At 36.0% G+C, this 7,941-nt stretch overlaps 1 pseudogene; it reads right to left on the reverse strand.

Annotated features, from left to right (window-relative positions):
- Positions 1-910: 910 nt before the first annotated feature.
- On the reverse strand, positions 911-1,008 carry LOC132267753 (small nucleolar RNA R71; annotated as a pseudogene).
- Between the last annotated feature and the right edge of the window lie 6,933 nt (positions 1,009-7,941).

The raw sequence follows: 7,941 nt of genomic DNA on the forward strand, positions 1-7,941 counted from the left end.
TTTCTACAAAAGTAAAAATACATATAGCATGGAATTTAAATATCGTGGATGCATGCAAAATTGGGATCAAATCCGAACACGAAAATTGAGGTTATGCCAACAAAGTGATAATCGAGAAAAAGACGAAAAGTGCATAGTACCAGAAAAGTGAAAATGTGGAAATGACTCGGTCCTCAAAGGAAGTCGTCAAACCAAGGAAAAGAGTCTCGAAAACCATTCCCGAGTACTCAAGATGTCACTAAGTGATAAAAAGCCGAACTCAGAAAAGAAAGATCATATCCGTGAAAATCTGAGAAAAGAAAAAGAAGGAAAATGACTGGGTCATTACAGTGTGCACCACCCACCACAAGTTCATATTATGGATCCTTAAGGTGAGCATCCAACCTTGGGAATGCCACGACCAGTTAATCCTGTGGTGGAACAACCTAATTTAGGGATGCCAAGGCCAAATGTTATTCCCCCAATTGGTGAGCAATAACAACAATATGTTCAAATGGCATACCATCATCAAGGTCAAATGCCATATCCTCCTCTCAATCCTTCAATAGTCCTTAGGGATCATTACACTCCAAATCAATATAATGCACCCACTTGCATTCAATTTCCAAATTTACGTGCTCATCATTATGAGATTAAGGCTTCCACCATTAACATATGCCCCCTTTTCTATGGGTTGAGCAATGAAGAGCCTTATAAAAATTTAGATGAGTTCTTGGAAGTTTGTTCCACTGTGAAAATCATGGATGTTGCTGAAGAAGTCTTAAAAATGAAGCTTTTCCCTTTCACTCTTCGGGATAAAGCTAAATATTGGTTCAACAACTTGCGGTCAAATACAATCACCTCTTGGGCACAATTGCGACAAGAGTTCCTAAAAAAGTACTATCCCACGAGTCGAACTAATTCAATAAGAACTTCCACTTGTGAATTTAAACAGGAAGAAGGAGAACCCCTTCATGAAGCATGGGAACGTTTGAATGACTTGCTACGAAATTGTCCACATCATGAAATTCCTAAGTGGCAATTAGTTCAATGTTTCTTTTCAAGTTTATCCGATGCTAATAAGGGCATTGTTGATGCTTCTTGTGGCGGCAACTACATTGAAGGAAATGAAGATGAAATTTGGCATCTTTTAAAAAAAATGAGTGAAAACTCAATGCATAGATCTTCATCTTCTAAGGGTGGTCACCTAGCAAATGTGGGAGGAAAGAAAGCTCTAAATCAAATAGACGCTTCCTTAAAAATTGTCATCGAGGTAAAAAATCTTACTCAAAGGTTTGATAAATTCCTTTTGAATCAAGGTCCGACAATTAAATCTTATCCTCACCATTCCAATGAAATGTGCATAACTTGTTCTAGTTACACTCACCATACTTCAAATTGTCCTCTTAGACAAATCATCCCAAGTGAGTCTCAAGAATAAGCAAATGCCGCTTTTATTCATCTAGGGAACAACCCTTATTCTAATACTTACAATCCGGGGTGGAAGAATTATCCAAACTTTGCATGGAAAAATCAAGGAGATAGTGTAAACCCTTCTCAAACTTAAGGTTACCAAGCAAAGTATGTTCTTCCACATTTCCAAAATCAGAATTCTCAAGGTTACTACCATCCTTCATTCTATCATCAAAATGTGAATCAATATTCTCATCCTTAAGCATCAAATTCTCAATGCTACTCTCATCCTTAAGCATCTAATTCTCAATCCTACTCTTATCCTCAAGAATCAAATTCTCAATCCTACTCTCATCCTCAAGTATCAAATTCTCAATCTCACTCTAATCCAAATCAAGCGCCTCCTAAGAGTTCCGCTTTTGAGGACAAGGTCTTGGAAGCCTTAGGTGATCTTCGAAAAGATAATCAATTGTTTTATTCTCACTCTCAATCAATTGCAAAGCTTGAAGCTCAAATCGGGTAATTAGCTAATTCTTTAAATATGAGATAGAAAGGTAAGTTGCCTAGTCAAACTGAGACCAATCCTAAGGGGCAATTTATAGCGCAAGCAAGTCCTTCATTAGAATTTTTTGAAAATGAGCAAGTTCAAACAATTACTACCTTGAGGAGTGGTAGGAAAGTGGACAATAAGGTAGAGGTACCTAAGGAGGATAGTGAATTGACACAACCAAGTGGTTGCATTCATCCCATTCAAAATCCTATTCTTACTCCCTTGGATGCTAGTGATTCCAAAAGGAACATTCCCTCATCTTCATCATCATTTCCCCAATTAGAGAAGCCTTATAAGCCAAAAGCTCCATTTCCTCAAGCTTTGAGAGCAACTTCATCATTTGGGAGACAAGAAGGAAAAATTTATGATATAATGGAAGTGTTTAAACAAGTGAAAATTAATCTTCCTCTTCTAGATGCAATTAGAAAAATTCCACCATATGCAAAGTTTTTAAAGGAGTTATGCACACAAAAGAGGAAGAGCAAGGGAAGGGACCTTAAGAAAGTGCTTTTAACGGAACAAGTGAGTTCCATCACTCTGTCTAACACTCCTCCTAAGTTTAAGGATATGGGTGCTCCAACCATTTCTTATGTTCTTGGAAACCAAGAGATTCGTAGATTTCTCCTTGATTTAGGTGCAAGTATCAATCTCATTCCATACTCTATTTACTATTAGCATAATAAGATGGACTAGCGCAGACAGAACACACCTCTTTTGGTAAAGAGGAATGCTGAGAAGAATTAATAGTACTGACAGTTGACAAAACTTGGCCAAACTTTCGATTTAACACTTCCATTTGAATGGCAAGCTCTCTGGATTGTTCTGCTTCATACAAGTTTTTAACTTGATGGATACCAGGAGTGGACCTAGACCTAGAAGAAGAAGCATGTTGAACAGAATTTTCACTTAGGGCCTTAAACAGTTCCCAAGCGTCATCTGGGCTCTTATGCAGAAAACCACCATTACTAGAAGTATCTACCATATTCCTATATGGATCATGTAATCCATTATAAAAGATTTGCACCAAATGCCATTTAGGAATATCATGGTGTGGACACTTTCTCAGAAGATCATTGTATCTTTCCCAAGTATCATGAAGTTGTTCACCCGGGATTTGGGAGAACGCCATGATTTCTCTTCTCATTTGTGTGGTTTACCCACAGTGTAATATTTTTTTCAAGAACTCTTGTTGCAACTTATCCCATGTACTTGTGGAATTATGAGGTAGGGAGTGCAACCAAGTTCTAGCTTTTTCCTTGAGAGAAAATTGGAAGAGTCTCATCCTAAAAGCATCATCAGAGAGAGTGGATAACTTGGTAGTTAAACACAATTCTAGAAATTCATCTATGTGCTTATAGGGATCTTCAGTAGCAGACCGATGGAAAGTTGGAAGCATTTGGATCATAGCTGGCTTGATCTCAAAGTGGGTTGCATCAGATTGTGGAAATTGAAAGCAACAAGGTGACGTATATGAGGTGGGAATGAAGTGATCCCTCAATTGTGCCCCATTTGGATTATCACCATTATTAGCCATGTTTGATTTAAAAAAATTCTCATAACAATTTAAGCTAATTTCAATGGTAAAAGTAGTAACAAAAAGAAAAATTTCAAGTGAAGAAAAATAACAAAAACTCACAAAAGGTCCGGAAACCGAATCTTCTATTCCTTAGGCATCTTCGTCCTCTCTACTAGATTCCTGCACTTGAAAAGAAAAAGAAATAAAGTGAGAGAAAGTCCTAATACTATAAATTAAACTAGAATTAATCTCGAACTCAACAAATCCGTGACATAGTCCCTAGCAACGGAGTGAAAAACTGATGTGTGTTTTTGTAATGACCCGGTCATTTCCTTCCTTTCCTTTTTCCTCAGAATTTTACGGATGAATTTTTTTCGTTGAAATTTCTTTTCTGAATTCAGTTTCTTGTTGCTTAGTGTCGTCTCGAGTGCTCAGAAATGGTTTCTGAGACTCTTTTCTTTGGATTGACAACTTCCTTTGAGGACCGAGTTATTTCCACATTTTTCGTTTTTTGACACTATTCACTTTCGTCTTTTTCCCTATTTCGTCCTTTTCCCTATTTTGTCTTTTCTCCGTTTGTCACCTTATTGGCGTAACCTCACTCTTTGTGTTCAGAGTTGGTTTTTGACTTCATGTATCTTTATTCTAAGTGGTTTCTACGAAATACGTATCTTTACTTTTGCAAGAAAATACTCTGGTTGCTCTCGGTGTCTATAGGGGCATGGATGCACAGTTTTTTAGAATCTTTCTTTTCTTAGGGTGTTTTTTATAAATATCTTTTGAAGATATTTTATTTCAAAGGTTTTTAAGAAAATATTTTTGGAAGATATTTTCATTCTGGGGCATTATGCAATTAACCCTTTTTGGAGGGGCCATTTTGCAATTAATGAAAGTTATTATAAAATACTTCATCTGGAGCCTGGATCCTCGTACAGGATTCATTTTCACTTTTCGTCGACTCGTAAATTCTTGAAATTTCCTTCTGGTCATTTTTCTTCAATTTTAAGGTTTTTGGCTCTGGTTGCCGCCGAACTTGTTCAGGGCATATCTCTCTGTTCGGAACTCGGTTTTTGACACCGTTTCTTTCGTTGTTCAAATTTTCTGATTTTAAATCTTTTTCGTTCACGGAGTTTTGCCATTTGAGCTCGTCTGCTCAAATTTCACTATTTCAGACTCGGCGGGGCCCGTTCGGGGCACTTTTTGAGATTTTCGATAAATAGGGGGACTTAAAATTAAAAAGTCATCTTCTCCCCTCTCCATGCACGACCAGAACCTGCTATGGCAGCCCAAGGGGGATACCACCCTTCTTCTTTAATTTGAACCTTCTTCCCTTTGTTAAAAAGTCGAAGTGCCTTCGCGTTTTGTGTTTGTCTTGACCATATGCATCTTTCCCCCTTAGAACCCGTTTTTGGCCAAATTTTGAGTTCGGGTTTGAGGTCAAGTTGTGATTTTGATGGGGCTTCTTGTGGGTTCATGTAGATCGTGTTGTCGCTGACAAAACCCTTCGGTATCGTCGGATTCGGAGCACTTTTTTTTTCGGTAGGCTTTTGAGATTTTCATCTCAAATTGAGGTAGGGGATGTTTTAGGGTTATATTAATGTTGTATTGATTGTTATATGAGCATATACAACTTGTGAGCATGCCTTGTTCAAGTTATAAAATTTAATTTAATTATTCTCTTTATTTAAGATTTAATTCTCATGATGCTAGGCAACTTAGAATTAAATTGTGGCATGCTAGAAATTTAGGCCTTGGTATGGTGGTTGATATATATAAAATTGGGGTTATTTGAATAAGGAATTGCAAATTTTATTAAATATTTATCTTTTGTGAAAGTTTAATTCACCTAGTTGTACCAAGTATGGAATCAACTTGTAACGTTATATTAAAGTAGGCCTTGGTGAGTTCTTTAACATATATTAAATTGAGGACATTTAGATATGTTTGAAAATCTAGAGAAAATTAATTAATTAGCTTAATTAATTTTATTTTTAAGTGTTGTAGTCACTTAAATTGATTTTGAGTATAATATATGTGAAGACTATGCTATATCCTTTAACATATATTAATTTGAGTTTATTTGGGATTAATACGAAATCTAGAGACTTTCATGTTAGGTTGAAAATCCCTTTTAATGTAGTGAAATTAATTACCTTGTGAGCATATTACTAATTGGATGTAGAATTAGTACTTGGGGCCTCTTAAAATGGTAATTGGACTTAGCATGATATAGAATATCATTGACTTGTAAAGTTTGTTTAAATATATCTTGTGTAGGTATATAGCTTGTTAGAATATTACAATTGTTTACCTTGAAAGCTTGTTACTAAATTGAAAATTATTTAGTACTTGTGGCTTAGGATAGTAATGTGACTCAATTGTTGTAAAATATTCTTGCTTTGTGTATAATTGTATATTGGAGACTTGGCATGTCATATGCTATTTAGACTTGAATCATTAGACATGGTTTGTGTGGATTCAACCTTATTTATGCATGGAAGATGGTTTTATGCATTATTGATTTTGATATAAGTTTGGTTTAACTTATTGATTTTAGTATAAGTTTTGAACTTATTGATTTTGGGAAGCTTGTAAGGACATATTTCACGTAATGGCTAGGGTTTGGTTCTAGTACGGAGACAAGAGTCTTCTAAGTCATAAGTGCGCACTAGGTAGTACCTTGTGGGTCGTAATTGTCCGGAATAACTTATGCATGTGCGCACTAGGTAGTGCCTTGTGGGTCGTAATTGCCCAGAAACACTTGCTTGGTCTAGCGACCGCATGTCCTAGTCTTTTCACTATTTGATTTCGCATTCAATTTCAAGTTGTTAATCATGGATTACTTGTAGCTTGAGAATTGATGCTTGCTTTGGATATTTGAATCCTATTTTGTATACTTGAACTTGTATACTTGCTCCGTGAGTTTAAATTTCATTTAGTATGCTTATGCCGTGTATACTTGTTTTAAGCGTATCTTTTTTAGCTTAGTATACTTGTGTTCGTATACTTGATTTACGAGATTTTCATATAAATGTATACTTGTGTACATATGCTTAGACATTGCATGACTTGTTTTAATATGGTTTAGTATACTTGGAAATGTATGCTTGTATGTTGTGTAGCATGTTTTAACAATGCTTAGTATACTTGAGCATGTTTCCTTGTGTGCCGTTGTTCACTTTAAATTGCATGAGTAGCTTAGGATGATCCCTGAGTCTCATTTGAAATAGACGTTAGGTGGCATGAACCCTTTGACATGTTTCACCTTAAGGTGATATAATTGTAAAATGCTAGGTCGATGCATGCTCATCTCCTACGAGTAGCTTTATGTTACTCACCCACGTAGTGGGGACATTTTTTAGATACCGGGATCAAGACTCGGGATTCACATCATGCTTGGATGATTTGTAAACTTGAAGTTCTCATTTCTTGTAAATGTTAGCTTGAAATGCCATTTATAGCTTTACATGTCAAAATGTGTAAATTTGATTCTATTTATATAATGTGTACATAAGTACACTCTTTACAATGTATTTGACATGTATGAGATGAAGCCATAGGCCAATGACATCTAATTTGTACCTTATGTAACTTTTAACTTCATGAAATATTATGAAAATATTGAAAAATGCCGAGTCATTGCTTCACTATGCTTGCATCGGGTGTAGGAATTCCATTTTTATTCTTTCATAGGGTCTTATAAATCATGTTTGAAGTGTGTCCAAGGGCCAAAGGGTAATTTGAAATCATTTGTTAATTTTGGTTTTCAAATTTCCCTTTTCTTGTTCATTTTTGCCTTTTTGCTCGTTGGGGGGTCGGATTTTGCATCGGTGGTATTTTTAAGTCATGGACCATTGTAGCACATCTTAATAGGTAAGTTACGTTTGTGTGCATGGTTGTTTCCGGGCAAACCTTCTTCTTTGGTGAAATGAGCCTCCTATGGACTCATTTTGAAACTTTGTTGCATAATCTGATCTAGGGGCTTTCTAGACTTTTCACATCAGTTTTATTTCTTCTTTCGACATGGTCGCTTAGAAAATGTGATTTTAGGGGGGGTTTCTTCTTCGTATTTTTCTAGAAAATGTTGTCTTGATACCGAAAATCCATTGCAAAGTTTAGCTTCTAGTTTTACATTTAGCAGCTTTATGACCCTCATGACCAGATTTCATGGAGGGGCATTTTGGGCTTTCTACATTGAGTTTTTTTTGAATTCTCTCAAGAATCCCTTAGAAAACTCAATTTCGGGAGGGGTTTCTTTTTTATGTTTTTCCATAAAAATTAATTTGATAGCCCGTTTTTTCTCTCAATTGTGGACTGATCCTGAAGAAATTTAATGTAGCAGCTTTTTGGGTCGCTCTTGACCTAGGCTGATCTAGGGGCATTTTAAGGATCTTACAGCTTGTTTTTCTCCGTTCCTTTCACAAGGCCAGGTAGAAAACGTGATTTTAAGGGAGGTTTCTTCTTCGTGTTTTTCCAGAAAAAC

This window comes from Cornus florida, unplaced genomic scaffold (assembly GCF_030987335.1).
Source record: "Cornus florida cultivar Cherokee Brave unplaced genomic scaffold, ASM3098733v1 CherokeeBrave_3.0.0_Hap2_Chr07, whole genome shotgun sequence".
In the NCBI taxonomy this organism is placed as follows: domain Eukaryota; kingdom Viridiplantae; phylum Streptophyta; class Magnoliopsida; order Cornales; family Cornaceae; genus Cornus; species Cornus florida.